This window comes from Oryctolagus cuniculus, chromosome 8 (assembly GCF_964237555.1).
Source record: "Oryctolagus cuniculus chromosome 8, mOryCun1.1, whole genome shotgun sequence".
NCBI classification, from domain to species: domain Eukaryota; kingdom Metazoa; phylum Chordata; class Mammalia; order Lagomorpha; family Leporidae; genus Oryctolagus; species Oryctolagus cuniculus.
The window spans coordinates 60,402,311-60,420,646 of NC_091439.1; the positions used below are offsets into that span (position 1 = coordinate 60,402,311).

The following is an 18,336-nucleotide window of genomic DNA, read 5'->3' on the forward strand; positions in this document are numbered from 1 at the left end:
GAAAATGAATCTTGATGTGAATGGAAGGGTAGAGGGAGTGGATAAGGGGAGGGTTGCAGGTTGGAGGCACGTTATGGGGGGGAAGCCATTGTAATCCATATTCTGTACTTTGGAAATTTATATTCATTAAATAAAAGTTAAAAAAATCAGTATTACAACTGCTACAAAATATATATATATATTATATATATATGTATATATATATAAAATATAAATACTCTTATTTATGATGTCAGTGATCACCGGAGGCTCTTGGCATGAGCTACCAAGGCTATGGAAGTCTCTAGAGTCCCCAAACTCTGATATTATTTAGACCAGGCCATAATCAAAGGTGAAGTTCTCCAGGCTGGCACCATCGTGCAGTAGGTTAATCCTCCACCTGCAGTGCCAGTATCCCATATGGGTGCCAGTTCTAGTCCTGGCTTCTCCTCTTCTAATACAGCTCTCTGCTGTGGGCTGGGAAAGCCATGGAAGATGGCCTAAATGCTTGGGCCCCTGCACCCACGTGGGAGACTTGGAGGAAGCACCTGGCTCCTGGCTTCAGATTGGCACAGCTCGGGCCATTGCAGCCATTAGGGGAATGAACCAACAGAAGGAAGACCTTTGTCTCTGTCTTTCCTTCTGTCTGTAACTCTAGCTTTCAAATAAATAAAGTCTTTTTAAGAAAAGTGAAATTCTCTCCTACCTTCAGCAAAAGGGACCTCCTTCTTTGATGGCCCCTTCTTTCCACTGGGATCTCACTCACAGAGATCTTTCATGTAGGTCATTTGTTGTCACAGTGTCTTGGCTTTCCATTCCTGAAATGCTCTCATGGGCTTTTTAGCCTGATCCAAATGCCTTAAAGGCTGATTCTGAGGCCAGAGTGGTGTTTAGGGCATTTGTCATTCTATGAGTCTGCTGTGTGTACTCCTTCCCATTTTGCATCGTTCTTGCCTTTTTAATTCTATTATTATTAGCAGACACTTGGTCTTATTTATGTGATCCCTATGACACTTCATCCTATTTTTATGATTAGTTATAAACTTAAACTGATCACTTTAACTAGTAAGATGGCATTGGTACACCCAACATAATGGGATTCGGAGTCCCGTGGCAAGTTTTTAGCTTTACCCTTAGGGGTAAGTCCAAGGGTATGTGTCAGGCACCATTTTTTAAACTTATTTAAGATTAACTTTATTTAGATCTTGTGAAATAGATACACAATTAGAAGCTAGATAAATAACTTTTTTTAGATTTTATTTATTTATTAGAGAGAGAGAGAGTTACAGTGAGAGGGAGAGACAGAGAGAAAGGTCTTCCTTCTGTTGGTTGACACCCCAAATGGCTGCAATGGCCAGAACTATGCCAATCTGAAGCCAGGAGCCAGGTGCTTCTTCCCGGTCTCCCATGTGGGTGCAGGGGCTCAAGGGCTTGGGCTGTCTTCTGCTTTCCCAGGCCATAGCAGGGAGCTAGATGGGAAGAGGAGCAGCCAGGACTAGAACCGGTGCCCATATGGGATGCTGGCACTGCAGATGGAGGATTAACCACTGTACCATGGCTCCAGCCTCCTAGATAAGTAATTTTTTTAAAGTTATCCATTGTTAAATATTTCATATATACAGAATTAGGAACATAGTGATACTTTTCATCCTACCCTAACTCCCTGCCATGTTCCAACCCTTCTTCCTCTTCTCTATTCCATTCCAACTCTTAATTTTTGCAAAGATCTGTTTTCAGTTTACTTAACAATTGTAAAGTTAACCATACACTAAGTAAAAGAGTTCAACAAATAGTATGAAGAAAAATAACCACCATTCCTCAACATAAGAGACAGATCTATACACAATCATTGAATCTCAAAATTTTCATTTCACTCCAAAACATTGCATTTGAGGTACTCTATTAGTTACCTCGGATCAAAGAAAATATATGATATTTGTCTTTTGGGGACTGTCTGATTTTACTAAGTATAATGGTTTACAGTTGTGTCTATCTTGTTGCAAAAGACAGGATTTCTTTTTTTTTTAACTTTTATTTAATGAATATAAATTTCCAAAGTACAGCTTATGGATTACAATGGCTTCCCCCCCCATAACGTCCCTCCCACCCACAACCCTCCCATCTCCCGCTCCCTCTCCCTCTTCCATTCACATCAAGATTCATTTTCGATTCTCTTTATCTACAGAAGATCAGTTTAGTATACAGTAAGTAAAGATTTCAACAGTTTGCTCCCACACAGAAACATAAAGTGAAAAATAATAGATGATTTTTTAAATGATGATGAAATCAGATCAGACCTATTGTCATATTTAATCCCAGTGAGAGTCAAGTTGGGAATTGCTAATTTCTTCTTCTTTTTTTTTTTCAGAAGATCAGTTTAGTATACATTAAGTAAAGCTTTCAACAGTTTGCACCCCCATAGAAACACAAAGTGAAATATACTGTTTGAGTACTCGTTATAGCATTAAGTCTCTTAAAGTACTGCAATTATTTTTACTTAAATACTGCAAGTCATATTCCTACCTTCATTTTGGATTTTCCCCCTCTCTGAAGCCAAAGTGATTATTCTAAAATCGAAATCTAGCTATTTGTCTTACCTACTTACTTCTTCAATAGAATCTGTCTTCTCTCATCTTCACACTACATTCTAGTCTTGCTGAATTTGCTGACAATACCAAGCTCTCACTCTTTTTTTAAACTTTTATTTATTAAATATAAATTTCCAAAGTACAGCTTTTGGATTACAGTGGCTACCTCCCATAAATTCCCTCTCACCTGCAACCCTCCCATCTCCTGTTCCCTCTCCCATCCCATTCACATCAAGTTTCATTTTCAATTAACTTTATATACAGAAGATCAATTTATTATATATTAAGTAAAGATTTCAATAGTTTGACCAACACAGAAACACAAAGTGTAAAGTACTGTTTGAGTTATTTATACCATTGATTCCCATAGTACAGCACATTAAGGACAGAGATCCTACATGGGGAGTAAGTGCACAGTGACTCCTGTTGTTGACTTAGCACATTGACACTCTTGTTTATGGTGTCAGTAATCACCCAAGACTCTTGTCATGAGCTGCCAAGCCTATGGAAGCCTCTCGAGTTCACCAACTCCGATCTTATTTAGACAAGGCGATAGTCAAAGTGGAAGTTCTCTCCTCCCTTCAGAGAAAGGTACCTCCTTCTTTGATGGCCCTTTCATTCCACTGGGATCTCACTCGCAGAGATCTTTCATCTAGGTATTGTTTTTTGCTAGAGTGTCTTGGCTTTCCATGCCTAAAATACTCTCATGGGCTCTTCAGCCAGATCCAAATGCCTTAAGGGCATATTCTGAGGCCAGAGTGCTATTTAGGACATCTGACATTCTATGAGTCTGCTGTGTTTCCAGCTTCCCATGTTGGATTGTTCTCTCCTTTTTAATTTTATCAGTTAGTATTTGCAGACACTAGTCTTGTTTGTGTGATCCCTTTGATTCTTAATCCTATCTTTATGATCAATTGTGAACTGAAACTGATCCTTTTGACTAGTGAGATGGCATTGATACATGCCACCTTGATAGAGTTGAATTGGAATGCCCTGGCACATTTCTAGATCTACATTTAGGGGTAAGTCTGAGTGAGCATATGCCGAACTGTACATCTCCTGCCTCTCTTATTCTCACTCTTATATTTAACAGGAATCACTTTTCAGTTAAATTTAATCCATAAGAATAATTGTGTGTTAATTAAAGAGTTCAACCAATAGTATTGAACAAAAAAATACTAAAAGGAATAAAGTATTAAGTTGTTCCTCAACAGTAAGGACAAGGGCTGATCAAGTCACTCTTTTTCATAGTGTCCATTTCACTTCAATAGTTTTCCTTTTTGGTGCTCAGTTAGTTGTCACCAATCATGGAGAACATAGGATATTTGTCCCTTTGGGACTGGCTTATTTCAGTCAGCATGATGTGTTCCAGATTCCTCCATTTTGTTGCAAATGACTGGATTTCATTGTTTTTTACTGCTGTATAGTATTCTATAGAGTATATGTCCCATAATTTCTTTATCCCGTCTACTGTTGATGGGCATTTAGGTTGATTCCAGGTCTTAGCTTTGTGAATTGAAGCTCTCACTCTTTGCTCTATATCAATGCATTTACTTCCTATTTGCCTGAGAAACACTTAAGTTTCTTTGTTAATGTAATTCTTAATAGTGCTTTGACTCTTGGCTTCAGTGATGAGCCACTCCACCCCCTTTTTTTTAAAGGGAGTTTATTGGGGTGAAACCTGACATACCGGAGGGAAGGAGCAAAGAAGGAAAAGTGGGAAGAGAGCGTAAGAGAAAGAGAGGCAGAGAGAGAGTCAATACTGAGCCCTTTTAATAGAATTCATCAAATTCACAAGGTTAAGTCTTTCACCTATGAGCTTCTAGTGTATTCTATACTTCCTGTGTCTTAATATCATTCTGATTTATAATTGCTTATTCAATAGATATCTCTCTCTTAAGTTATCAGTCTTATGAGAGAGTAAACATTTAGCCTATTGGTTAAGATACCTGCATCCAGCATTGGAATGCCTCAGTTCAATTCCTAATTCTAGCTCATCATACCAGCTCTCCACCAATGCAAATACTGGAAGGCAGCATTGATGACTCAAGTGATTGGGTTACTGCATGTCTCCTGGGTGACCTATACAGGGCTTCTGATTCCTGGCTCTGACACTGGTCCAGCTCCGGCTGTAGAGGGCATTTGGGGAATGACCAGCAGATAGGAACTTTCTTTCTGTATGTCAGTCTCTCTTTGTTTCTTTCTGCAAACTTCTTAAATAAATATAAATAAACTTAGAGAATTTAGACCCTGAATATTTTCTTTATTCTCATGACTTCAACATCTTTTAGAATATTTGGATCTAGTAAGTATCCATAATTACTTCTTTTTAAAAAAAATTATTTATTTAATTGAAAGAGTTACACAGAGAGAGAAGAGGGTGAGAGAAAGAGAAATTTTCCATCTGATGGTTCATTCCCCAACCAGCTGCAATGGCCAGTACTGCGCTGATCCTAAGCCAGGAGCCAGGAGCTTCTTCTGGGTCTCCCACATGGATACAGGGGCCCAAGGACTTGGGCCATCTTCTACTTCTTTCCCAGGCCATAGCAGAGAGCCAGATTGCAAATGGAGCAGTCAGGTCTCGAACCGGCACCCATATGGGATGCTAGCACTGCAGGCCATGGCATTAACCCTCTGCACCACAGAGCCAGCCCCCATTATTACTTCTCAATTTGAATGAAAAATTGAAAAATGTTATGAGTTAGCCTCTTAAGTTTCTAGAATATGTTATTCCTATCTGCTGCTTAATTGATTATTAAATAAAAAATTCTACCATAATTGGTATGGAGATGACAGTTTTTCAAATGCCTGGTGATTCTTTATAAGTATAGGGTACTTAGTCCTTTGACACAATGATCACCTCCTGTCTCGCCATCCTTACCTGCCTCATTCTGGGAGGAATGGTGTTATGCAAATGATAAGTTTTGGAATAAGCTGAGTATTTATCTCAGTCACTTTAAAAGAAAGCTCTCTATTTTGTTTGAAAGTTGTTAACATATATTATACTTTCTGCTCTGTTCATCCATGTGGTAAGGTTTACAAATACAGATTCCCAAAAGAGAATATGTGTTCTGGCCTGGTGCTGCTGTGCCAGGCTGATGTCTTAAAATCTGAGTTCACATTTAGGAAACTTGCTTGCTACAGATATAGGTCCTATTCTTTACTATTAGACTGTTCAGTATTAAAAGCAATGTTTGTAAAAATGACATTTGCATTAAGCCTATCTTTTGTTTTTGTTTATCTTATTTTCTTTTAAAAATATTTATTTGAAAGCCAGAGTTAAGGGAAGGAGGAAATGCGGGGAGGGAGCCAAAGAGTGAGAGATCATCCGTCCATGCGGTTCACTCTTCAGATGGCTACAATGCTGGGGCTTGGGCAGGCTGAAACCAGGAACCTGGAACTGCCTTGAAAATGTAACAGCCTGAGGGCTGGTGCTGTGCCACAGTGAGGTGACGCCCTGGCCTGAAGTGCCAGCATCCCATATGGGTGCCGGTCCAAACCTGGCTTCTCCACTTCTGATCTAGCTCTCTGCTATGGCCTGGGAAAGAAGTAGAAGACGGCACAAATCCTTGGGCTCCTGCATCCACATGTGAGACCTGGAAGAAGCTCCTGGCTCCTGGCTTTGAATCGGTGCAGCTCTGGCCATTGTGGCCAATTGGGGAGTGAACCAGACCTCCCTCCCTCCCTCCCTCCCTCTCTCTCTCTCGCTCTCTCTGCCTCTCCTCTCTCTGTATAACTTTATAACAGCGTGGATTCGAACCAGTGCTCATATGGGATGCCAGTATTGCAGGCAGTGTCTTAAGCTACTATGTTGCAATGCTGGCCCATTATCTCCCTTTAATTTTTAACTGGTTCAATAAAAGCTGCAGTACTATTTATTGGACCTCACGGAGTCCCAACATTGTTACTGTAGTATTGTTACATTCTGTGCTATTTATTCCATTCATTAGCTAAAGTAATTAATACTTTTTAAGTGTTTACTATATGCTAGGCAATCCCTGGAAAGATTAATTCTTATTCTCAAGCTTTAATACCAAAAATAGGTATCAGAGAGTTCATCGTTCTATTCACAGTGGAATGTAAACTTCTTGTTGAACTTGGATTGGCTAGTATTTGCAGTTCATATTATTCTGTTTATTTGAAGTATTTACTGTTCTGTTTGAAAATATTCTGTATGTATTGTTCATTTTAGAAGATTAGTTTACCTACTCGACCCTTTGCTACTAGTCTACTTAATTCTTCTATGTAAGCAGACCGAATCATTCTGCAGGCTTCTAAATGTTTCCAACATTGTACCCCTGCCTTCAATTAATTTAATTTGTGTTTAAAGAATATCTACAACTATGTTTAAGCAAAAACAGTTTCCATGGTAACATCATAGACTTTCTAAATTTGGGATATGATGTAATCAACTGAAATGACTACCATACCCAGATTCTTGTTTATTTCATCTGCAGCATGTCTTATTTAAGACTATTGTGCTACATACAGATTTCCCACATTTGAATTTAACCAAGAGATGTAGTACATTTTTTCATTGTTTCTATTTTAGAAATTCATGTCTGATTTCACGGAATTATAGAATTCACATTTCTGCTTGAGTTAAGATATTGACAGAATGGGCTGGATTACATAGAGTGTATCTATAAGATGTTGACCTAGCTTTTACAGAATTATGGAAACTTTCTATTCATGCTGTCAGTAGGTAGATTGCTATTGTAGTCAAAATATTATGGAAAAGTTAACCTCACAAATTAAATTGATTATTACTCTTTTACCTATTAACATGCTAATGTTGTGAATAGTTGAGAATCTTAATCTTGATTTCCTAAAGGGCACAGTATAATGTTATTTTTTGCACATACATGCATACACATGCATATATATAATTTTTAAAAATTAATTGCTTTTTACTTATGTAGCTGGTATGAATAACTATTCCAGACACCTGTATACAATTGATATTACTCTAAAGAATTTTAGTGGTGAAAAACATCAATATCTTTCTACTTGGTTTTAGATATTTTCTTGAAGAGATTTAGACCTTTGAGCCTATAAAATTTGGGAAGAGGTTTTTAGAAGTGGAATTTCTTCACTTTCATAAAATCTTTTTTATCTTTTTTGCTTACTTTTTAGAAGTGGAATTTCTTCACTTTCATAAAATCTTTTTTATCTTTTTTGCTTACTTTTTTCTGTTGTTCCTTACATAAGTATTTATTCAGAACCACAAAGACATACAGGATAGAATCCAGAATATAGGTTTGTGGAGATAGTTGCATTGCCTCCTGAGGGTAAAACAAAAATAAGAATGTAAGAAAGTCACTATGTGTCAGAACTGTCCAACATGTTGCACATATGGTCAAGAGACCACAGAAGAGCTCAAAATGCTCAAGGAATTTATGGAGAGCTATAATTCAGAAGGAGTTGTTCATAGTAATTTACTGAGATAGCTCCAGTTATATTTTCCTTTCCGCATTTACAGAAGTCTATTCTTTTTTCAGTGCAACTCATTATACATATAAACTATTGCTATTGGTCAGAGCAACTGACTCTGAAGATCTCAGTCTGAAACTCTAAAACAAAGCTTTCTCAAAAGTTTGCCAGGTGCTGTTAAAGTCTCAAAAATTCTATGAGATTTTTTTTTCTTCTCTTTGTCTTCATACTAATCAGTGAACTCTCTGCTTGGTGTAGGGCTAGTTTTATGAGTATAAAAATTAACTGAAAATTGATCTCAATCAGCGCGGTGCGCCGGCTGCAGCGCGCTGGCCGCGGCGGCCATTGGAGGGTGAACCAACAGCAAAGGAAGACCTTTCTCTCTGTCTCTCTCTCTCTCACTGTCCACTCTGCCTGTCAAAAAAAAAAAAAAAAAAAAAAAAAAAGAAAGAAAATTGATCTCAAAAAAAAATAACAATGGGAAAGGGAGAGGGATAAGGAAGAAGGGCAGGAGTATGGGTGAGAGGCAGGTACGAAAGGAGGAAGCATCATGTTCCCAAGTATGTATGTTTACATGCATGAAGTTGTATTCCTTAAGCAAAATTTAAAAAGTCTATGGGAAGCCGCTAGTAATTGTCTTAGTCTTTGATGGGAAGGAGGTGTGTCTTCAAAGCTTTTGTGAAAGCCATGGTTATTCTCTTATCTCTCTACATTTCTCTCCAATGTCGGGGCTTTTAGAGAATGAAGCTTCTGCCTCACTGCAGCCTAATTTTCATCTGGGGTTCTTGGATTGGTGAGCCCCGATCCAGCACCGTGTAAAGAGAAGGGCTCTGGGGAATGAATTTTGCAGGCTTGGATAGTTGTGGTAATGGTATTGGGTTGAAAACAAACAGTCCTGATCAGAGTTTGGTTACCATGATTTAACAAAAAGAAGTTAATCACAAGGTGCTTTATAACGACAATGAAAAAAAACAAAAAACAAAAAACAAAAAACAAAAAACAAACCACTAATTGAGAAAGAATGAGAAGCTAGAGTATGTGAGAGGCAAATTAGAGGCAAATAGAGGATTGAAAGATTTTTTTTTTTTTTTGCATTTTAAAGCATGGCTAATTTTTTTTTTTTTTTTTGACAGGCAGAGTTAGAGAGAGAGAGACAGAAAGGTCTTCCCTCCGTTGGTTCACCCCCTAAATGGCCACTATGGCTGGTGTGCTGTGCTGATCCGAAGCCAGGACCCAGGTGCCTCCTCCTGGTTTCCCATACCGGTGCAAGTCCCAAGCACTTGGGCCATCCTCCACGCCTTCCTGGGCCACAGCAGAGAGCTGGACTGGAAGAGGGGCAACCGGGACTAGAACCCGGCACCCCAATAGGGACTAGAACCCTGGGTGCCAGCGCTGCAGGTGGAGGATTAGCCAAGTGAGCCAGGGTGCCGGCCAAGCATGGCTAAATTTTTATGCAGGGGGTGGCATTGTGACGCAAAGGGTTAAAGCCCTGGCCTGAAGTGCTGACACCCCATATGGGCAACAGTTTGAGTCCCGGCTGCTCCATTTCTGATCCAGCTCTCTACTATGGCCTGGGAAAGAAGTAGAAGATGGCCCAAGTCCTTGTGCCCCTGCACCCACGTGGAAGACCTGGAAGAAGCTTCTGGCTCTTGGCTTCAGATCAGTGCAGCTCCAGCCATTGTGGCCATTTGGGGAGTGAACCAGAACATGGGAGACATCTCTCTCTCTGTCTCTACCTCTCTCTGTAACTTTGTCTTTCAAATAAATAAAATAAATCTTCAAAAAAATTTTTATGTAGAAAGAAGGTAATTGAGAAATGTTGTGTTGTGGTCAAATGAGATGGTTGTTGTTGAGGCAAGTTCTCTGTAGGAGATGGAAAGGGTTGAGAACAAAGCATGATTAGAAAATTTGGTGTTGAATATGAGGAAAGGAAGCGCTTTCTATGAAATTGAAAATTAGCATGGTGCAAAAGTAGCTTAATTTATAGAATGTGAAATGATGAACTGAGAGGATGTATGGGTGATGATCTGTATTTTCTACACGAGGTAAGAGGGTGCCTACTGAGAGGTGCTTTGGCAGCTGTTAACTTTTGAGGAAAGTGAATTGGTTTGGACTAATGCTGAGGAAGTGAAGCAAGTATTATCCTTAAACAAGTAAAACATTGCTGAAAACTTGGAGAAGTCCACAGCCCATGACTGTATAGTGGCATCAACATGCTTTGATTTTTCCCTACCTGAGTTATGGCTTTTAATGAGTTTATGGATCACTTGAGTTCTTCTTTCTTACAATATTCTGTGTGTCCTCTTTTATCTTCTTCCTGGACATTCACCTGAACACAGAAAAGTCATCTCTTTGTACCTGGTTGATTTTACACATTCAATAGAATGTATGTTGAATGAAACTAAATCAAATTGGCTAGAACAAGAAAGACTTGATCAAGGTTTAGGGAGTTGTGAGGTTCATGATGTGAAAACGTGAGAACTAGGGAACTGGTTGGGAGTACCTGTGACCATGTTCCCGAGGTGATTGAAAAAGGACTTTAGGGCAGGTATGAAAGAAAATGAGGACTGCAGTGGGCCTATTAAAAGGGGTAAAAATGAAAGGGAAAAGAGAATAAAATTCTGGAGTGAGATTTAACAATAGATTTGGTGGGAATGAAGAAATGATAATATTGGAACAAATAGCAGGATTTGTAGTCAAACAGTAAATTTCTGGATATACTTTTGTTTTTAAATGATTTATATATGTTTATTTATTTGAAAGGCAGTGTTCAAGAGAGGAGGAGGCAGAGAGAGAGGTAGAGAGGTCTTCCATCTGCTGGTTCACTCCCAAGATGGCCATAATGACTGGAGCTGGGCTAATCCAAAGCCAGGAGCCAGGAGCTTCTTCCTGGTCTCCAATGTGGGTGCAGGGTCCAAGGACTTGGGCCATCTTCTACTACTTTCCCAGGCCATAGCAGAGAACTGGATGGGAAGTGGAGCAGTCAGGACTCTAAATGATGTCTATATGGGCTGCTCGCACTGCAGGTGGTGGCTTTACATGCCAAGCCACAGCACTGGCCCTTGGAGATATTTTCAGAGATGTAATTCTTTCAGATGACAGAGGAAAAAGGTACAATTCAGAGCCAGGCATTCTCTGCTGCTTTTATAAGTAAAGCTGGTTGGATTTAAAAAAGGAAATGATTGGTTTTCTTTGTTACTGGAGATAATCATTAGTCTTTTCTAAGCATTTTCCCTTTATAACTATGGAAATAGAAGAGAACAAAATGGATGGATTGTACCAAGTGCTTTCTTAATTTGTTCTATAAAATTACTCCAATATATCCATAGTGTTTACATTGGAGAAACAATTGTTTCTGAGAAGTGTGGTTTTGTTTTTATACTAGGCAGTATTATTCATTAAAATTAAAACATGTAATAAAATTAGTATCCTTGTTTTGCTTTATATAAAGGCTTTGCTCCAAGGCCCTCTGAAAGATGTATAAAACTTTTTGAAGTAATTCCCAATAACATCCTTTTGTAAGAGGTAAATTTCATTAAAATTCGGTTGCTAGCAACAGTGAAGTAGTCACCCACATAAAGGCAATATCAACATAGGAAAGAAGATGGTGGTAGTCAACAGAAAGGGTTCTTTAAATTTATGCTATTGAATTATTTTTAATTGCCTACTATAAAAATAAATTCTGATATCTGTGTCTTAAAACAATAGAAATTCATTAGCATCTCTAAAATCCTATTGATATCAAGGAGTGAATAGTGGTGTGAGTGTGAAAGGGGCAATTATAGAGATGCAGAAATTTTGGGAATCTTTATAATTTTCAGTGAATGGCTCCCAAGATTGGCATTTTCATATAGACTATGTGAAACTGAGGCAAAGAATTATGCAGGAAATTTCTATTGACCATTCATTTTTTATAACCAATCAATAAAATAAAGGGAAATACCTGATACTAGGGGCAAAGATGGGAAGAATAGTAAGCTCATCAGTCATTTATAGGTTCATCTTGGAAAATACAAAACACATATATAAGATCTATGATGTAGTAACTGCGGCTTTAATATTCACAGAGCAACAGAAGTTATGGTCTTGAGTTTGCATGAGGAAAGAAGAACCAAGACCCTGTATACAGTCTGGAAGCTGGATTGGCCATCTTCTATGGAAAAGGTACTGTAAAAACTCAATCTTCTAGCCCAAGTCAATGACAAAAAAAATTTCTTAATCATATCTGGGGGAAAAATCTTTTGTAAGATGCCTGGGTACTCTGTAGTAAAGGTCCTAAGTTAAAAAAAAAATAGAATACCAGTCAAAGACGCGATCCTTTTAGGATGCCTTTGGGTATGAGAAAGTAATACTTGTTGAAAATAAGTTCCAATAAAGAAATTATGGGACATGTACTCTATAGAATACTATATAGCAGTAAAAAGCAATGAAATCCGGTCATTTGCAACAAAATGGAGGAATCTGGAAAACATCATGCTGAGTGAATTAAGCCAGTCCCAAAGGGACAAATATCATATGTTCTCCCTGATCGGTGACAACTGACCAAGCACCAAAAAGGCAACCTGTTGAAGTGAAATGGACACTATGAGAAAGAGTGACTTGATCAGCCTTTGTCCTGACTGTTGATGTACAATTTAATAGTTTATCCCTTTTAGTAATTTTTTTGTTTTACTTAATACTATTGGTTGAACTCTGTAATAAACATACAAGTATTCATAGGTGATTAAATTAAACTGAAAAGTTATTTCTGTTAAGCATAAGAGTGGGAATAAGAGAGGGAGGAGATGTACAGTTTGGGACATGCTCAAGCTGACTTGCCCCGAATGGTGGAATTAGAAAAGTGCCAGGGGATTCCAATTCAATCCCATCAAGGTGGCATGTACCAATTCTATCTCACTAGTCCAAGGGATCAATTTCAGTTCACAATTGATCATACTGATAGGTCTAAGAGTCAAAGGGATCACACAAACAAGACTAGTGTCTGCTAATACTAACTGATAGAATCAAAAAGGGAGAGAACGATCCAACATGGGGAGCAGGATACACAGCAGACTCATAGAATGGCAGATGTCCTAAATAGCACTATGGCCTCAGAATCTGCCCTTAAGGCATTTGGATCTGGCTGAAGAGCCCATGAGAGTATTTTAGGCTGGAAAGCCAAGACATTCTAGCAAAAAAAAAAAAAAAAAAAAATAGGACCTAAATGAAAGATCCCTGTGAGTGAGATCCCAGTAGAAAGAACGGGCCATCAAAGAAGGAGGTACCTTTCTCTGAAGGGAGGAGTGAACCTCCACTTTGACTATGACCTTGTCTAAATAAGATCGAAGTCGGCGAACTCAAGAGGCTTCCAAAGCCTTGGCAACTCATGACAAGAGCCTAGGGTGATTACTGACGCCATAAACAAGAGTGTCAAATTGTTAAGTCAATAACAGGAGTTAATGTGCACTTACTCCTCATGTAGGATCTCTGTCCTTAATGTGTTGTTCAATGTGAATTAATGCTATAACTAGTACTCAAACAGTATTTTACACTTATGTTCTGTGTGGGTGTAAACTGATGAAATCATTACTTAATATATACTAAATTGATCTTCTGTATATAAAGAGAATTGAAAATGAATCTTGATGTGAATGGAAGGGGGAGAGGGAGCGGGAGATGGGAGGGTTGCAGGTGGGAGGGAAGTTACTGGGGGTAAAAGCCATTTTAATCCATAAGCTATACTTTGGAAATTTATATTTACTAAATAAATGTTTAAAAAATAAGAAAATAAGTTCCATAATATAAATTAGAATTTATTTACTCCAAGATGGGTTACCTGATACAATAAAATCAAATTAGACCCCCTAGGTCTTCAGATAGTGGGAAAATATGAATGTAAAATAAGTATAGTATGAATAAAAACAAAGAGATAAAAGAGAAAATATCACAAAAGATCAGTGTACTCTGAAAAGCAACTAAGCAATTTAACCAAAATGACTGAAGATTTTCTATGTGTGTGTGTAGACATACATACATACACATACCGACACTGATACAAATGTATACACATATACATATGCCAATACTGATGGACACAAGATCAACAGAAATACAGTATATAATGAGAAGTAAAAACATACTGACAACAAAATCTGCAAAAGGGAGGTACCAGAAAAAAGAATACTTCAGTCAAAAAGCAAAGCCTTTAAGATAGCCATTAAGAAAAATCAGATGTAAAGGAGCATTCCTGGTCTCCAAGCTAAAAAAGCACACACGTCCACACAAAAACTATCCAGTCAAACCATAATTACTGTACGATTGTGTCAGATACAGAGAGAAAATCATAACAGCAACCAGAGAGGAAAGGTAATATAGTCAACCTTTTCTCAGTAGTGCTTGCAAATGGATCTGCCAAACAACTAAAAAAAGAAAGTAAAGATATGTTCCATATGGAGTAGACAAGAAGGGAAAGCCAAGGATTCCAAAACCACAGGGAAACTGACTCTGTCAACAAGAACATGGAATGCTTTAACAAACAAAAATACCATTAACACAGCTCATTGTCAAAAAAAATTTGGATGGCAGGGTAATCTTCCTTTTAGTATATGCTTGACTTTTTCTTAGAACAGCAAGAAAACTGCTAACTTCAGTATAATCCTAGATTATTTCCATTTAGGTGTTATGTATTGGAATATATATTCTGTGAATTATATGCCACTTTCAGTGCATAGGACTAATTATCCAGGGCAGATGCTTTGTTAAATTTGTGTATGTGACTTTGATTACCTGAGGTAATCTCACATCCTCACATCTCACATCTCACAGAGTTTACAAATAGATGGAGAGTAAGAAACTGTATTTTAAAACTGAGAGTGTCTTACTTAAAAAATTAACCCATTTTGTGTGTGTGTGTGTGTGTGTGTGTTTTAGGTTTATATCTCATGTTATTCCACTGCGAGTTTGAGGCCCCATGGTGGAGAAATAAAGAATTGATAAAGTGCAGCCCTAAAGGCACTCGGATCTGGCTGAAAAGCCCATGAGAGTATTTCAGGCATGGAAAGCCAAGGCACTCTGGCAAAAAGATCTCTGTGAGTGAGATCCCAGTGGAAAGAACAGGTCTTCAAAGAGGGAGGTGCCTTTCTCTGAAGGGAGGAGAGAACCTCCACTTTGACTATGACCGTGTCTAAACAAGATAAGAGTCGGAGAACTCAAGGGGCTTCCATAGCCTTGGAAACTCATAACTGGTGCATAGGGAGATTACTGATGCCATAAACAGGAGTGTCAATTGGTAAAGTCAACAACAGGAGTCACTGTGCACTTACTCCTCATGTAGGATCTCGGTCCTTAACGTGCTGTACACTGAGGCTTAATGCTATAACGAGTACTCAAACAGTATATTTCACTTTGTGTTTCTATGGGGGTGCAAACGACTGAAATCTTTACTTAATGTACACTAAACTGATCTTCTGTAAAAAAAAAAAAAAAAAAAAAAAAGAAAGAAATTTTCAATTCCCAACTTGACTCTCACTGGGATTAAACATGACAATAGGTCTGATCTGATTTCATCATCATTTAAAAAAAATCATCTATTATTTTTCACTTTATGTTTCTGTGTGGGAGCAAACTGTTGAAATCCTTACTTAAGGTATACTAAGCTGATCTTCTGTATATTAAGATAATCGAAAATGAATCTTGATGTGAATGGAAGGGGAGAGGGAGTGGGAAAGGGGAGGGTTGTTGGTGGGAGGGACGGTATGGGGGGGGAAGCCATTGTAACCCATGAGTCGTACTTTGGAAATTTATATTCATTAAATAAAAGATAAAAAAAAAAAGAATTGATAAAGTGAGGACAAAAAATAACCCAATATGAATAAAAACCACTATCAATAGCTCTGGGGAAAAAGCAACCTATGGATATTAAACGGACCACAATTTTTTTTTATTGCTGAGAAGGCTAATTCTATCATTTTTGTTCTTTAGGGATAAGAGGCTTTCAATTTCAAGATCAAACCACATATGTCATACATATATTAATGTATATAATTTTTGCTATTTCATATTATTCTAGATTTTATATTCTGGTGCAGTAATTTTGGTTGCTCAAGATTAATGAGTTTATTTTTATTTTACAGTCCTAAGTATTTGTATCTTCCTCAGAATTGCATTATTTATAAACTTTGTTCCAGTATTAATTGCCCTTCTATATTGTCACTTTATGATTACCTGTCTCTTCTTTCTCAGTATTTATAGTCTCAGAATAAAAATTTACTTAAACTAGTAAACAACAACAAATGCCAAGTAAGTTTACATACTGACTTCCATACTTGATGTTAGCCAAAAGGCCAAGAAGCAATAACTGTACACACTAACTTCTGCATTTGCTCTTGAGGTACCTTGACTGCTTGGCTTTCACTGCAAAATTCCCTATTCATTTTGTATGTACAGCCTTTAAGACTAGCTTTGCTTAGCTTCAGTTGTTCACATTCACTTTAAACAGTTTAATTTTCCTCTTCTTTAAAGTAGCAATCAATGATAGGTATATGTGATTATACAAATGTATAATAATTAGCAAATGATACAATGGATTATATAAAATAAGAATGAGCAACTTATTAAGGTTCTTCTTTTGTTTTCCTTGAAATATTGAAACTTTTATTAGGTTAAGAAAATAGTTAAGCCGGCGCCGCGGCTCACTAGGCTAATCCTCCGCCTGTGGCGCTGGCACACCGGGTTCTAGTCCCGGTCGGGGCGCCGGATTCTGTCCCGGTTGCCCCTCTTCCAGTCCAGCTCTCTGCTGTGGTCAGGGAGTGCAGTGGAGGATGGCCCAAGTGCTAGGGCCCTGCACCCCATGGGAGACCAGGAGAAGTACCTGGCGCCGGCCGTGCTGGCCATTGGAGGTGAACCAACGGCAAAGGAAGACCTTTCTTTCTCTCTCACTGTCCACTCTGCCTGTCAAAAAATAAAAATAAATAAATAATAAATAAAAATAAAAAATAGAAAATAGTTACCTGATAGCAGCTGTCTTTTTCTTTAATGTGAAATATTGATGGGTAGAACTTTACTACCGAGCAGTTGAATAATAGTAAAGAAAAATTACAAGGATACCAAGTCATTCACCAGTGATAGTGGTGTCAAGCAATGAAACTACTCAGTTGGTATAGAAGTGTTAAGTGACTCTGCTAAATGCATTTTATAATAGTTTCTCCCAATTTATTAGCTTAGATTTTAGAAAAACATTACATAATCTGTCTGGAGAGAGAAAATTCATCCTAGGGATGGCTGGCATGTTCATTCTTTGCAGTTACCTGTGATTGGTAAATGGTGTTCATTGGATGTTAATTCTTTCTCCCTCATAATCCACCAAAATATTCCTATTCACTTTATCCTTTCAATTTCCTTTTCCTAGTTTAACATGAACAATAAATCTTTTTCAAAAAGATTTATCTATTTATTTGTAAGGCAGAGTTAGAGAGTTAGAGAGAGAGAGAGGGAGGGATAGAGGGTGAGAGGGAGAGAGGGAGAGAGGGAGAGAGGGAGAGAGAAAGAGGGAGGGAGGGAGAGGAGACACAGAAAGATCTTTCATCCTCTGATTCACTCCCTAAATGGCTACAATGCCTGGGACTGGTACAGGCTGAAATCAGAAGCCAGGAGCTTCTTCTGGGTCTCCCACATAGATATGAGGGCCCAAGGACCTGGGTCATCTGTTGCTGCTTTCCCAGGCCATCAGCAGGGAGCTGGATTGGAAGTAGAGCAGCCAGGACTCAACCCGGTGCCCATATGGGATGCCAGCTTTGCAGATGGCTTTAACCCACCGCACCATAGGGCCAGTCTGAATAATAAATCTTAAAAGTAACAAATATTCTAATGTAAAGTGAATAACTAAAATGTTAGCTTTTATTTTTTATACATTGATATTTTCCATTTTGTAAATTTTCAGATTTATAGAGAATGTGCTAGAACACATTTTTCAGAATTCCTTTTTTCATGTTTATTTTATTTATTTATTTATTTTAACTTTTATTTAATAAATATAATTTTCCAAAGTACAGCTTATGGATTAAAATGGCTTTTACCCCCATAATTTCCTTCCCACCCACAACCATCCCATCTCCCGCTCCCTTTCCCATTCCATTCACATCAAGATTCATTTTCAATTCTCTTTATATACAGAAGATCAATTTAGTATAAATTAAGTAAAAATTTCAAGAGTTTATACCCACACCGAAGCACAAAGTGTAAAATACTGTTTGAGTACTAGTTATAGCATTAATTCACATTGAACAACACATTAAGGACAGAGATCCTACATGAGGAATAAGTGCACATTAACTCCTGTTATTGACTTAACAATTTGACA

At 38.0% G+C, this 18,336-nt stretch overlaps 1 long non-coding RNA gene across 1 annotated transcript in view; it reads left to right on the top strand.

The window, feature by feature from the left end:
- Positions 1-18,336, top strand: part of LOC103350738 (uncharacterized) — a 411,608-nt gene that overhangs the window by 211,105 nt on the left and 182,167 nt on the right. Inside the window, exon 3 of the long non-coding RNA XR_011378324.1 lies at positions 12,068-12,164. This is a non-coding gene — a long non-coding RNA (uncharacterized lncRNA). The remainder of the gene's footprint in view (positions 1-12,067; positions 12,165-18,336) is intronic.